This window comes from Heterodontus francisci, chromosome 4 (genome assembly GCF_036365525.1).
Source record: "Heterodontus francisci isolate sHetFra1 chromosome 4, sHetFra1.hap1, whole genome shotgun sequence".
Lineage (NCBI taxonomy): Eukaryota > Metazoa > Chordata > Chondrichthyes > Heterodontiformes > Heterodontidae > Heterodontus > Heterodontus francisci.
The window spans coordinates 17723649-17738224 of NC_090374.1; positions in this window are offsets into that span (position 1 = coordinate 17723649).

A 14576-nucleotide genomic window follows, 5' to 3' on the forward strand; every position below is an offset into this window, starting at 1 on the left:
GTATCCTTCCTAAGGTGGGGAACCCAAAGTTAAACATAATTACAGTGGCACATCCTTGCCTTTATATGTTGTCACGCTTGAGATGGAACTAGTGCCCTTTTGGCCTATTGCTTTTTTTATATCCATGAGCTAACTTTTAATAATTGCATACCTGAATCCCCAAAGCTCTTTGTTCATCTATTCAGTCCGCAGTGTTTTCCCATTTATCCTATTTCCAGTCAACATCTTGGCTTAGAAAATGGTCAGTGGACCACCCATTTTTCAGGCGCTAACTCGCACTACCAAGTTCCCAATGTGGTGGGTAAGAGACGGGCACACATTTCTGATCAGATGTGCATTGGCAACATGTTGGGAAGGATGCCAAAACAAGAGGCATCCTTTACCCAAGCTTGAAGCTGGCATTCAACCCTCTACATTTGCCAATAAGAGCCCTAATGCCTGTTTGAGGCACCCTCTAAGGGGGCTAGACAGGGTAGATGTTGAGAATATGTTTCCACTAGTGGGGGAGGATCTCAAACTAGGGGACATAGTTAGAATAAGGAGTCACACATTTAAAACTGAGATGCAAAGGAATTTCATCTCTCAGAGGGTGGTGAATCTCTGGAATTCTCTGCCTCAGAGAGTTGTGGAGATTAGGTCACTAAATGTATTTAAGGAGGAAGTAGATAGATTTTTGAAATCTCGGGGAGTTGAGGGTTATGTGGAGCAGGTCCGAAAGAGGAGTTGAGGCCTGGGACCGATCAGCCATGATCTTATTGAATGGCGGGGCAGGCTTGAGGGGCTGAATGGCCTACTCCTGCTCCTATTTCTTATGTTCTTAAATGAGGAGAAATTTCTTTACTCAGAGGGTTTTGATTCTTTGAAACAACTCTGAGGGCTGTGGAAGCTCAGTCATTGAGTATGTTTAAAGCAAAGATTGACAGATTTCTAAATAAAAATGACATAAAGGGATAGGGGATAGTGTGGGAAAAAAGCATTGAAGTGGAAGATCAGCCATGATCATATTGAATGGCAGGGCAGGCTCGATGGGCTGAATGGCCTACTCCTGCTATGTTCCTCAGTATAGGACTAACTATCCTATTGGTTGGTATAAAGATGGTTAATTGAAGGAGCCCAGTTAACCAACAGTTTACACCATTCTCCAATTTGATTTTTTGAAACAATTTATTCTCAGGATGTGGATATTGCTGGAAAAGCCAGCGTTTATTGTCCATCCTGTTTGCTAAGGCACCTCGGAGGGCAGTCTGGAGTCAATCATGTTGTTGTGGGATTGGAGTTCAATAAAGGCTGTTAATCCATTTGTATGAATTAAGCAGGGGAACAGATGGGGTAAGAATGGAAGACACTTTCCACTGGTTGAGCATTCGAGGACCCAGGGGGCGCAGTCAAAAAATTAGAGCCATACCATTCAGGAATGAAATTAAGAAATACGTCATCACACAAAGGGTGGTAGAAGTTTGGAAATTTCTTAAGCAAATGGCAATTATGCTAAATCAATTGCTGCTTTTAAAACTAGCAAGTGAGAGACCTTGGAGTGAATGTCCACAGATCCCTGAAGGTAGCAGGACAGGTCGATGAGGTGGTTAAGAATGCATATGGAATCCTTTCCTTTATTAGCCAAGGTATAGAATATAAGAGCAGGGAGGTTATGCTGGAACTGTATAACTCATTGGTTGGGCCACAGCTTGAGTACTGTGTGCAGTTCTGGTCACCTCATTACTGAAAGGATGTAATTGCACTAGAGAGGGTACAGAGGAGATTTACGAGGATGTTGCCAGGACCGGAAAAATACAGCTACAAAGAAAGATTGGATAGATTGGGATTGTTTTCCTTGGAACAGAGGAGGCTTGATTGAGATGTACTAAATTTTGAGGGACCTGGATAGAGTGGAGGTGAAGGGCCTATTTACCTTAGCAGAGGGGTCACTGACTAGGGAGCATAGATTTAAAGTGATAGGTAGATTAGAGGGGTGATGAGGAAAACATGTTTCACCCAGAGGGTGGTGATGATCTGGAACTCACTGCCTGAAAGGGTGGTAGGGGCAGAAACCCTCAACTCATTTAAAAGGTACCTAGATGTATACCTGAAGTGCCGTAACCTGCAGGGCTACGGACCAAATGCTGGAAAGTGGGATTAGGCTGGGTGGGTGCCTCATTTTTTTCAGCCTGCACAGACACAATGGGCCAAGTGGCCCGTCAGAAACTTTCTAAGATTCTATGATAGTTTTTTGTCAACCAAAGGTATGAAGGGATATGGGACAAAGGTGGGTATATGGAGTTAGATCACAGATCTGCCGTGACCTCATTGAATGGTGGAACAGGCTCGAGGGGCTGAATGGCCTACTCCTGTTCCTATGTTCCTAAGCAATTTTAATTAAACAGCACAGGAGGTAATTTTTTTCCTCAATCTTAATTTGAACGAACAAAACACAAATTTATGCCATCCAGATAAAACCTAAAAATGTTACAACTCTCCCTTTTTCTGTTCCTCCCCAAACTGGCACCCATCCCAACTGGAATTTATTCCGATTGATTCTATTTCTTGTCTGATATCTCATGCACTGACATGAGCTCCCAATAATCAGTAAACACTCTGTCTGAGGGCGGGAAACTCCCAAGATGTCGCGATTCCATTTCCTACTCTTCCATTTGTTCTCAAAGATATTTTGCTTTTGTTTTTTTCTGCATCTTCTGCTTTGACCCTAAGAGCTACCATTTAGATCCTTACCCGCTGAGCCCCTAAATCCTCCACAGATTAACGCTGGCATTCTGTTATCAGAGATCTCATTGAGGCACCTCTTGGCAGCTTACCGGGTATGCGTTGTGCCTGGTTTTTGGACGTAAACAGTTGCAGAGCAGGCCAATTTAGCAGTGGGATGACCTGACCTACACAAACGTTTGTTCTTTTGCTAAATTTGTTGGGGCCTTTTTTTTTTAGGCATTCCAGGCAGACACCTACAACCAGCATTAGGCCCCTAGGGTTGCCAACTCCACAGGATTGCGCTCTGGAGTCTCCTGAAATTTAAGATTAATCTTCAGGACACTGCTGCAAGCAAAGCAGGGAGAAAAATCATAGGAACATTTAAAATAAAAAGTTATTTGCCATTTTCTTTGTAAACTTTAATTTCTTCCTTTTAAAAATACTAGACATGGGAAAAGCAGCCGTTTGACTAAGTGTCAAGAATCATTCAAACGGATAACAAAGAGTTATCACTTTCCAATTGGCTGGGGGAAGACAGAGCGCCATGAACACGGGCGCATCAGATGACCAGTGTGGGGGAGAGGAGGTTGGAGATGAGAGGTCATGTGATGAACCTTCAGGAATAAGTCCAACCAGTGTTGGCGACCCGAGGCCCCATAAATGTGTAAATTAGAGGCCTAATTCTTGTTTGAAAGACACCATCCAGGAATTAGTCATCGATGGGTTGAGGAGCATTGGGCTGGTCATGTTTCTTCAACAAAAATCTATCAATCTCAGTTTTGAAATTTTCCATTGAGTCCCAGCCTCAACAGCTTTTCCAGGCAGAGTTCCAGATTTCCATTCTCCTTTGTGTGAAGAAATGCTTCCTGACATCACTCCAAACAACCTAGCTCTAATTTTAAGGTCATTCCCACCTGTTCTGGACTTCACCCGCCGGAGGAAATAGTTCCTTCTACCTACCCTGTCAACCCCTTTAACAGATGGCTTTCCATGATCATTATTTTTAAACTAGCAGACAATTGCAACTAATGGAAATAATAAACCCTTCTGAAATTCCCCCAAGAACATAACATCCATGAACTTGTGCCAAATGAGTTAAGAACATAGGCTATAGGAGTTGGTTATACAACCCATCGAGCCTGTTCCACCATTCAATAGGATCATGGCTGATCTTCAACATTAACTCTATTTTCCCACTATATCCCCATATCCCTTCATGCCCAAAAATCCAGTCATCCCAGTGCTGTATGCTCATTGATCAGGGACAGGCACCAACGTGTTGCACCACGGTGGCGTAGTGGTATTATCACTGGACTAGTAACCCAGAGACCTAGGGTATTTCTCTGGGGTACGTGGGTTCGAATCCCACCACAGCGAAGGTGGAATTTGAATTTAATTAATAAATCTGGAATAATGATAGTCATGAAACCATCGTTGATTGTTGTAAAAACCCATCTGGTTTACTAATGTCCTTTAGGGAAGGAAATCTGCTGTCCTTAACTGGTCTGGCCTACATGTGACTCCAGACCCACAGCAATGTGGTTGACTCTTACATGCCCTCTGAAATGGCCTAGCAAGGCACTCAGTTGTATCTAACCGCTACAAAGTCAATAAAAAGGAATGAAACCCGACGGACCACACGGCATCAACTCAGGCACCGGAAACGACAACCCCAAACCCAGCCCTGTCGACCCTGCAAAATCCTCCTTACTAACATCTGGGGGCTTGTGCCAAAGTTGGGAGAGCTGTCCCACAGACTAGTCAAGCAACAGCCTGCCATTGTCATACTCACGGAATCATACCTTACAGACAATGTCCCAGACACTGCCATCACCATCCCTGGGGATGTCCTGTCCCACCGGCAGGACGGACCCAGCAGAGATGGTGGCAGGACAGTGGTCTACATTAGGGAGGGCGTTGCCCTGGGAGTCCTCAACATCGACTCCGGACCCCATGAGGTCTCATGGCATAAGGTCAAACATGGGCAAGGTAACCTCCTACTGATTACCACCTACTTCCCTCCCTCAGCTGATGAGTCAGTACTCCTCCATGTTAAACAGCACTTGGAGGAAGCACAGAGGGTGGCGAGGGCACAAAATGTACTCTGGGTGTGGGACTTCAATGTCCATCACCAAGAGTGGTTCGGTAGCACCACTACTGACCGAGCTGGCCGGGTCCTAAAGGACATAGCTGCTAGACTGGGTCTGCAGCAGGTGGTGGAGGAACCAACACGAGGGAAAAACATACTTGACCTCGTCCTCACCAATCTGCCGGCCGCAGATGCTTCTGTCCATGACGGTATTGGTAGGAGTGACCACCGCACAGTCCTTGTGGAGACAAAGTCCTGCCTTCACATTGAGGATACTGTCCATCGTGTTGTGTGGCACTATCACCGTGCTAAATGGGATAGATTTCAAACAGATCTAGCAATAGAAAACTGGGCATCCATGAGGCGCTGTGGGCCATCAGCAGCAGCAGAATTGTACTCAACCACAGTCTGTAACCTCATGGCCCGGCATATCCCACACTCTACCATTACCATCAAGCCAGGAGACCAACCAACCCTGGTTCAATGAAGAGTGCAGGAGGGCATGCCAGGAGCAGCACCAGGCATACCTCAAAATGAGGTGTCAACCTGGTGAAGCTACAACACAGGACTATCTGCATGCCAAACTGCGTAAGCAGCATGCCATAGACAGAGCTAAGCGATCCCATAACCATCGGATCAGATCTAAGCTCTGCAGTCCTGCCACATCCAGCCGTGAATGGAGGTGGACGATTAAACAACTAACTGGAGGAGGTGGCTCCACAAATATCCCCTCCTCAATGATGGGGGAGCCCAGCACATCAGTGCGAAAGATAAGGCTGAAGCATTTGCAACAATCTTCAGCCAGAAGTGCCGAGTTGATGATCCATCTCGGCCTCCTCCTGAAGTCCCCAGCATCACAGATGTCAGACTTCAGCCAATTCGATTCACTCTGCGTGATATCAAGAAACAGCAAAACCTATGGGCCCTGACAATATTCCAGCAATAGTACTGAAGACCTGTGCTCCAGAACTTGCCGCGCCCCTAGCCAAGCTGTTCCAGTACAGCTACAACACTGGCATCCACCCTGCAATGTGGAAAATTGCCCAGGCGTGTCCTGTACACAAAAAGCAGGACAAGTCCAACCCGACCAATTACCGCCCCATCAGCCTACTTTCTATCATCGGTAAAGTGATGGAAGGTGTCATCAACAGTGCCATCAAGCGGCACCTGCTTAGCAATAACCTGCTCAGTGACGCTCAGTTTGGGTTCCGCCAGGGCCACTCAGCTCCTGACCTCATTACAGCCTTGGTTCAAACATGGACAAAAGGCCTGAACTCAAGAGGTGAGGTGAGAGTGACTGCCCTTGACATCAAGGCAACATTTGACCGAGTATGGCATCAAGGAGCCCTAGCAAAACTGAGCTCAATGGGAATCGGGGAAAACCCTCCGCTGGCTGGAGTCATACCTAGCGCAAAGGAAGATGGTTGTGGTTGTTGGAGGTCAATCATCTGAGCTCCAGGAGTTCCTCAGGGTAGTGTCCTAGGCCCAACCATCTTCAGCTGCTTCATCAATGACCTTCCTTCAATCATAAGGTCAGAAGTGGGGATGTTCGCTGATGATTGCACAATGTTCAGCACCATTTGTGACTCCTCAGATACTGAAGCAGTCCGTGTAGAAATGCAGCAAAACCTGGACAATATCTAGACTTGGGCGATAAGTGGCAAGTAACATTTGCGTCACACAAGTGCCAAGCAATGACCATCTCCAACAAGAGAGAATCTACCCATCTCCCCTTGACATTCAACAGCATTACCATCGCTGAATCCCCCACTATCAACATCCTAGGGGTTACCATTGACCAGAAACTGAACTGGAGTAGCCATATAAATACCGTGGCTACAAGAGCAGGTCAGAGGCTAGGAATCCTGAGGCGAGTAACTCACCTCCTGACTCCCCAAAGCTTGTCCACCATCTACAAGGCACAAGTCAGGAGTGTGATGGAATATTCTCCACTTGCCTGGATGGGTGCAGCTCCAACTACACTGAAGAAGCTCGACACCATCCAGGACAAAGTAGCCCGCTTGATTGGCACCCCATCTACAAACATTCACTCCCTCCACCACCGATGCACAGTGGCAGCAGTGTGTACCATCTACAAGATGCACTGCAGCAATGCACCAAGGCTCCTTCGACAGCACCTTCCAAACCCGCGACCTCTACCAACTAGAAGGACAAGGGCAGCAAATACATGGCAACACCACCACCTGCAAGTTCCCCTCCAAGTCACACACCATCCTGACTTGGAACAATATCGCCGTTCCTTCACTGTCGCAGGGTCAAAATTCTGGAATTTTCTTCCTGACAGCACTGTGGGTATACCTACCCCAAATGGACTGCAGCGGTTCAAGAAAGCAGCTCACCACCACCTTCTCAAGGGCAATTAGGGATGGGCAATAAATGCTGGCCTGGCCAGCGATGCCCACATCCCATGAATGAATAAAAAAAAAACACGGACATTGGGCAAAATTATTGACACAGCCACAGACATGGGGGTAATTAATCTGTATATAAAGTGCAGAGCCAACCTGATGCCATCAAAATACAATCCAATTTAAAATGCATTACCCACTATTTAGTGAGATACCTGGCCTTTGTTTGCTTGTACCAGTAGCCAATGTGTTCCCACACACTTGGGGTAACAATATGGAGAATCCGGGTAAATGCCTATCTGTCGGATGTGATCTTGATCTCTTTCTCCCCCCTCTCATTCACTCCCCTCTCTGTGTCAATCCCTATCGCCTCTTTTTGTTCATCCCTCACCTCTCTCTCCTGTGTTCATCTCTCTCCACCCCCTCTCTCTCTTACCCCCTTCTGCCTCGTTCTTCCCCCTCTCTCTCTCCCCCTCTCCCTCACCCCCCTCTCCCTCACCCCCCTCTCCCTCACCCCCCCTCTCCCTCACCCCCCTCTCCCTCACTCCCTTCTCTCCCCCTCTCTCTCGCCCCATTCTCTCTCTCCCCTGTCTCTCCCCCCTCTCTCTCTCTCTCCCCTCTCTCTCTCTCCTCTTTCTCCCCCTCTCCCCCCTCTCTCTTTCCCCCTTTCCCTCTCTCTTTCCCTCTCTCTCTCGCGCTCTCTCTCTCCCCCCTCTCTCTCCCCCCTCTCTCTCCCCCCCTCTCTCCTCCCTCTCTCTCCCCCCTCTTTCCCTCTCTCTTTCCCTCTCTCTTTCCCTCTCTCTCTCCCTCTCTCTCCCCCCCTCTCTCTCTCCCCCCCTCTCTCTCTCCCCCCTTTCCCTCTCTCCCCCCTTTCCCTCTCTCCCCCCCTCTCTCACCCCCCCTCTCTCCCCTTATTCCCCACCCCCCCTCTCTTATTCCCCACCCCCCCCTCTCTTATTCCCCACCCCCCTCTCTTATTCCCCCTCCCCCTCTCTTATTCCCCCTCCCCCCTCTCTCTACTTCTCCCTCCCCCCTCTCTCCTCTTCCCCCTCCTCCCCTCTTCCCCCTCCTTCCCTCTCTCCTCTTCTCCCTCCTCCCCTCTCTCCTCTTCTCCCTCCTCCCCTCTCTCTCTTCCCCCTCCTCCCCTCTCTCCTCTTCCCCCTCTCTCTCCTCTTCCTCTTCCCCCTCCCCCCCTCTCTCTCCTTCCCCCTTCCCCCTTCCCCCTCTCTTCTTCCCCCGCTCTCCTCTTCTGCCTCTTCCCCTCCCCCCTCTCTGTTCTTCCCCCTCCCTCCTCTCTTCTTCCCCCTCCCCCCTCCTTCCCCCTCTCCCCTCTCTTCTTCCCCTTCTCCCCCTCTCTCCTCTTCCCCCTCTCCCCTCTCTCTCCCTCTTTCTCTCTGACCATTACTGAGAGCAGGAACAACAGTTTCTGAACTTTGGACAGATTCTGGTTTTCTGGCGGGCTTTTAAAAAAAAAACGGAACCTGCCGGAAAATCCGAATCTGTCCAAGGTTCAGAATGTTATTCCTTCTCTTAGCACCTGTCAGCTGTGAAACTGATACTAGCGATTTTTTTTTTAAATCCGGAGATTTGATAGAGGTGTTTAAAGTAATGAAGGGTTTAGATAGAGTAAATAGAGAAGCTGTGTCCAATGGCTGAAGGGTCGGAGGGCACAGATTTAAGGGGACTAGAACAAGGCAAAAGACTAGACTAGGCAAAAGAACAAGAGGCCCAAAGAGAAAAACCTTTCTGTGCAAAGAGTGGTTCGGATTTGGAGTGCACTCCTGATAGGGTGGTGAGGACACATTCAATAACAGCCTTCAAAAGGGAATTGGATAAATATATGAAGGAGAAATAGTTGCAGGGATATGGGGAAAGAGCAGAAGAGCGAGGCTAACTGGATTGCTCTTTGGAAGAGCCAACACAAACTCGATGGACCAAATGACCAAATGGCCTCCTGTGCTGTACTGTTCAATGATTCTAGTTAGCCTTTAACAGACTTTTAAAGGGGAGGTGTATTGTGGTTGGAGCAGGTACTGAGAGTCATGCAGACGTGAATCTGACCTGGGAAACAGTGAAGAATGGCTCAATGTGGGAGAGGGTGGGCTGCAAGGCTTTCAGACGTTAAACTGGAGGTTTTGGAGGAAGTCGCGGTTTTAGAGGAGAGCTGTCCTGTATTCATAGGGGTCAGGAGGCCCCCCCAGATACATGTCTAGAAAGCAGTGGGAGCAGAGAACCATTGAGATCAATCCCAGGAGTCTAGCCCCGAGGACCTGGATGCAGTGGCGCAAGAAGTTCAATGATCTCACATGAGTGGCCAAGGTCAGTGAACATATCTTCAAATAGCATATCCTACAAACTGTACAACTAGCCTCACAAACTGCTCATTTTTTTATTATTATTAATTTTTGGGATGTGAGCATCTCTGGCTAGGCCTGCATTTATTGCCCATCCCTAATTGCCCTTGAGAAGGTGGTAGTGAGCCGCTTTCTTGAACCGCTGCAGTCCATTTGGGGTAGGTACACCTACAGTGCAGTTAGGAAGGGAGTTCCAGGATTTTGACCCAGCGACGGTAAAGAATGGCGATATAGTTCCAAGTCAGGATGGTATGTGGCTTGGAGGGGAATTTGCATGTGGTGGTGTTCCCATGCATCTGCTGCCCTTGCCCTTCTAGGTGGTAGAGGTCATGGGTTTGAAAGATGCTGTTGAAGGAGCCTTGGTGCATTGTTGCAGTGCATCTCGTAGGTGGGACACACTGCTGCCACTGTGCGTCGGTGATGGAGTGAATGTTGAAGGTGGTGAATGGGTGCCGATCAAGTAGGTCCTAGATAGTGTCAAGCTTCTTGAGCTGCAGTTATCCAGGCAATTGGAGAATATTCCATCACATTCCTGACTTGTGCCTTGTAGATGGTGGAGTGGATTTGGGGAGTCAGGAGGTGAGTTACTCGCCACAGAATTCCCAGCCTCTGGACAATTCACCACACCCCCATCACGCACCTACCAACAATCTCTATCAGGACTCATCTGACATTTATATGTTCCATCTCACCCTCAAACACTGCAGTGCTGCAAGCCTCACATCCACATCTCAACCATGACAACCACATCACCCAAACAGGTTCCATGACAGTCACTGACACACTTCTCTCTCTCTGGCAGGACAAGGTGTCGCATGACTGGAGGCAGGACCAATAACCAGAGGGGGACAGGTGCGCCTGCATGTCCTAACCTCCATGGGAGAGACGATGCTGGCCATTATTGGAATGGCCGTTGATGAGGCTGTAGCCAGCAGAAAGACTAAAACCATCGAAGATGGCGATATCCTCACACCTAATCCTCCTTCTAACATCTCACTTCCCCCTCATGCCATAATCTTTGATATACATGCTGTAGATGAAGTAAGTCTGCACCTCTTACTTTCACCCCCCTTACTTTCACCCCCCCCCCCTCTCCCTCCCACAACCTTACCCATGTGCTTTTTACCTTTCGGATAACCAAGAGCTGCGGCTGGCCAGACACTGGAGAAAAACGAGAAGAGGGTGATGAGAAGACACACAGTCACTTTTTCTCACACTCACGGCCACCAGCTCAGATACTGACACTGCGCATATCTTGTATCACAGATTCGCTGCAGCAAGGAGGAGGCCATTCGGCCCATCATGTCTGCAGCGTCTCTAAATGAGCAATTCACTTAGTGCCATTCCCCTGCTTTCTTCCAAGAGGAAGCTTCACCAGGCTACCCAAGTCTGGGAATAACTGGTTTGAGCAGAAGCCTTGAAGTTCTGCACTCTGCCTCAACATTTCCATTGACTTTTGCAACTTGAATCAACTATGGAAAGCACCAAACATTTGTAGAATTGTACCAACAGCCTGAAGAAATGAACCTGCAACTGACCTGTAAGTAGTTGATCATTCCTTTAAATAGCTGGTTGTGGGAGGGGTGGGTGGGGGGTGGGGGGGTGGTAGGGTCAGTCCTGTTGCTTAATGAATGTTCAGCTGTTCAATCTTGAGAGGGTGTTAACTGGAGTGTTGAGCTTCAGAATGGCAGTGCTGTTGTCAATTCAGTGTTGCACATCGATTGGCATCCTGATTTGCCACTCTGCATACTTCTGATGGGTAGGTAGCTGCGCACGGGTGTTAATGCCTTTTCCAGTATGGTGTCTGATGCAATTTACGGCAAAAGTATGCACAGGTGCAGCGGACACCATTTTTGTCCCCAAAAGGCACCCATAATGGCCAGACAACAAGTGCTACCGTGCCTGACTTCGCACGTGTTGTCTTTAAAGGTTCAAGATCAGTTCTGTAAGACTCTAATAAAGGTTGTTAGAACATTGGCATGTAGAGCTAGAACTATACAATATATGTAAATAAATACTGTAATGGTTTGTACAATGTCTTGATTAGACCTCATAAAATCATAGAATGATACAGTACAGAGGGAGGCCATTCGGCCCATCATGCCTGTGCTGGCTCTTTGGAAGAGCTATGCAATTTAGTCCCACTCGTCTGCTCTTTCTCCATAGCCCTGCAAATTTTTCCTTTTCAAGTATTTATCCAATCCCCTTTTGAAAATTAACATTTAACTGCTTCCACCACCATTTCAGGCAATGTGTTCCAGATCGCAACAATTCGCTGCATTAAAAAAAAATTATCTCCCCTCTCATTCTTTTATCAAATATATTAAATCTGTGTCCTCTGGTTACCAAACATCTGCCACTGGAAAGCTTTACCTTATTTACACTATTAAAACCCTTAATAATTCTGAATCTGTCTATTAAATCTCCCCTTAACATTCTCTGCTATAAGGAGAACAACCCTAGCTTCTCCAGTCTCTCCACTAACACAAACCCACAATGACCATCTTTTTCCAGCAGAGCTTTCAAGTAGGAGGACTGTTATTCTGAAGAAGCAGGGGATGTTTGAGTACATTCCTTCAGTGAAGAATAGTGGGGGAGCATGGTTGGTGGGGGGGTGGTGGGGAGTTGACGAGAGGTAGTTACATAAGACCTGGTATAAAAGGTCTGGCTAACTTGAGTGTCGTAGGTGGGGAAAGCCCTGCCCTCATCTTTAAGAGCCGTTCAGTCATGGACCACATCTCACTTGAATACTAAATAAGCTATAGTTTGGTCTGTGCTGAGTTAACAAATCTCTGCTCAGGGGAATTTTCTTTTCTTCATTCATGGGATGTGGGCATCACTAGCAAGGCCAGCATTTATTGGCCAACTCCAATTGTCCTTGAGAAGGTGGTTGTGAATTACATGTTTGACAACTGAGTGGCTTGCTGGGCCATTTCAGAGGGCATTTTTAGAGTCAACCGCATTGCTGTGGGTCTGGAGTCACATGTTGGCCAGACCGGGTAAGGACAGCAGATTTCCTTCCCTAAAGTACATTAGTGAACCAGATGGGTTTATATGACAATCCAGTAGTTTCATGGTCACCATTACTGAGACTGGCTTTTTATGTAATTTACTGGATTTAAATTCCCCAGCTGTTGTATTGGGATTTGAACTCAAGTCATTGGACCATTACTCCAAGGGCTGTATTATTAGTTCAGTAACATCATAACTATGCTACTGTTCCCCACTGCTGATGGGAGAGGGTGACAGGGGGGTAAATGCAACAATTGGCCTTGGTGGTGAGACTTTAAACCGAGGCTCCCATCTGCTGTTGATTGTTCAAAGTGGATGTGAAAGGTCCCACAGCACGACTGGAAGAGTGTTCATCCCGGTGTCACAGCCAATATTCCTTCCTTGCTTACCAAAACACAAATCCAGGGGTAACTTTACCCAAACACGCCTGGCATGAAATTGACAGAACCCAATTGGTCGCTCGTTTTACACCAGTGGCACACTCCACTTTCTGTTGCCTTCAATGGTTAATTCATTGATCTGATCCTGGGCTGGTTAGGTTAAAGTTACACCCAACATTTGTGGGATCATGCTGTGCATAAAATAACTGCTGTGTTTAATGGTATAACAGCAATCACTGCACTGTACACAATGCATTTGAAATGTTTGAGTTGCGTTGCAACAGAAAGAATTTGCATTTATATAGCAAACTTTCACAATCATAGAAAATCCCAAAAAGCTTTACAACCAATGAAATGTACTGTAACTACAATGTGGTGTAGTAAACAGCGCAGCCAATTTGTGCACAGCAAGATCCCATAAACAGCAATTTGACGATGGTTGAGGGATAAATATTAACCAAGACACCAAGCGATCCTTCTGAATAGTGCCATGGGACCTGTTACATCCATCACAGAAGGTATTCAGGACCTCGGTTTAATGTCCCATCAAAAAGGCGGTTCCTCTGACACGGTAGCACTCCATCAGTGCTGCACTGGAAGTATCAGCCTGAAGTGAACCCCCACCTCCCCCAGCCGCCCACCCCCTGCCACATCCCAGCCTTTTGACTCAATGAGAAAGAGTGCTACCAACTGAGTTACAGCTGACACATCGGGTACTATATAAAGGTCACCATGTTTCAAAATAGAACATGTCAAATTCTGTTACGTAAGATTACAGAATTTGTGCCAGTGTTCCGGGATTGGATTTCACAATTCCAAACATTCTTGCGGTTTTAATTCTGCTGCTCATTCATTCAACGCCCCTGAACTACTTTGGAAAGGAAGATTTCAGCCAGCCTTTCTGACCTTGGTCACTTCCTCAGTAATATCTTCCTGCTGCTGCTCACTGCTACTTGCTCAGGCTGACGCATGTTGAGCAAAGAGTGAAGTTTTGAAGCATGCAGCAAACACTACTGACTCATATCACTTTGGTCTGGATGTGCTATAGGATAACATGACCGACCCTGCCCTGACCCCCCACTCCCCCAGCTCGCTACCCAAACATTGCAGTGTCAGATTTGTTCACTCTGTTGAACTCTAGGCCAGGCCAATGTGCATGAAAATCTGTCTCCAAAATTGTGGAAAAGGAATTGTGTACTCATCTCTCATTCCAGTCCCAACTGGGCATTGACACATTCAGCCACATATGGGCAATTTCCTTCAAAGAGGCCGCAGGCTGGCTGCTGTGAGAACTTGGAGCAATATCAGCAGGAACTGGGATAGTGGAGCTGAGAGAGCTCGGGGTACAGGTACACACATCACCAGAGGTCAAAATACAGGTTAATAAGTCAATGAGATTATTTCTTTCTTTTATTATTTGGTCATGTGATGTGAGCGTCATTAGCTAGGCCAGCATTTATTACTCAGTCCTAATTGCCCTTGAGAAGGTGTTGGTGAGCTGCCTTCTTGAACTACTGCAGTCCATGTGGGGTAGGTACACCCACAGTGCTGTTAGGAAGGGAGTTCCAGGATTTTGACCCGGCGACAGTGAAGGAACGGTGATATAGTTCCAAGTCAGGATGGTGTGTGACTTGGAGGGGAAGTTGCAGGTGGTGGTGTTCCCATGTATTTG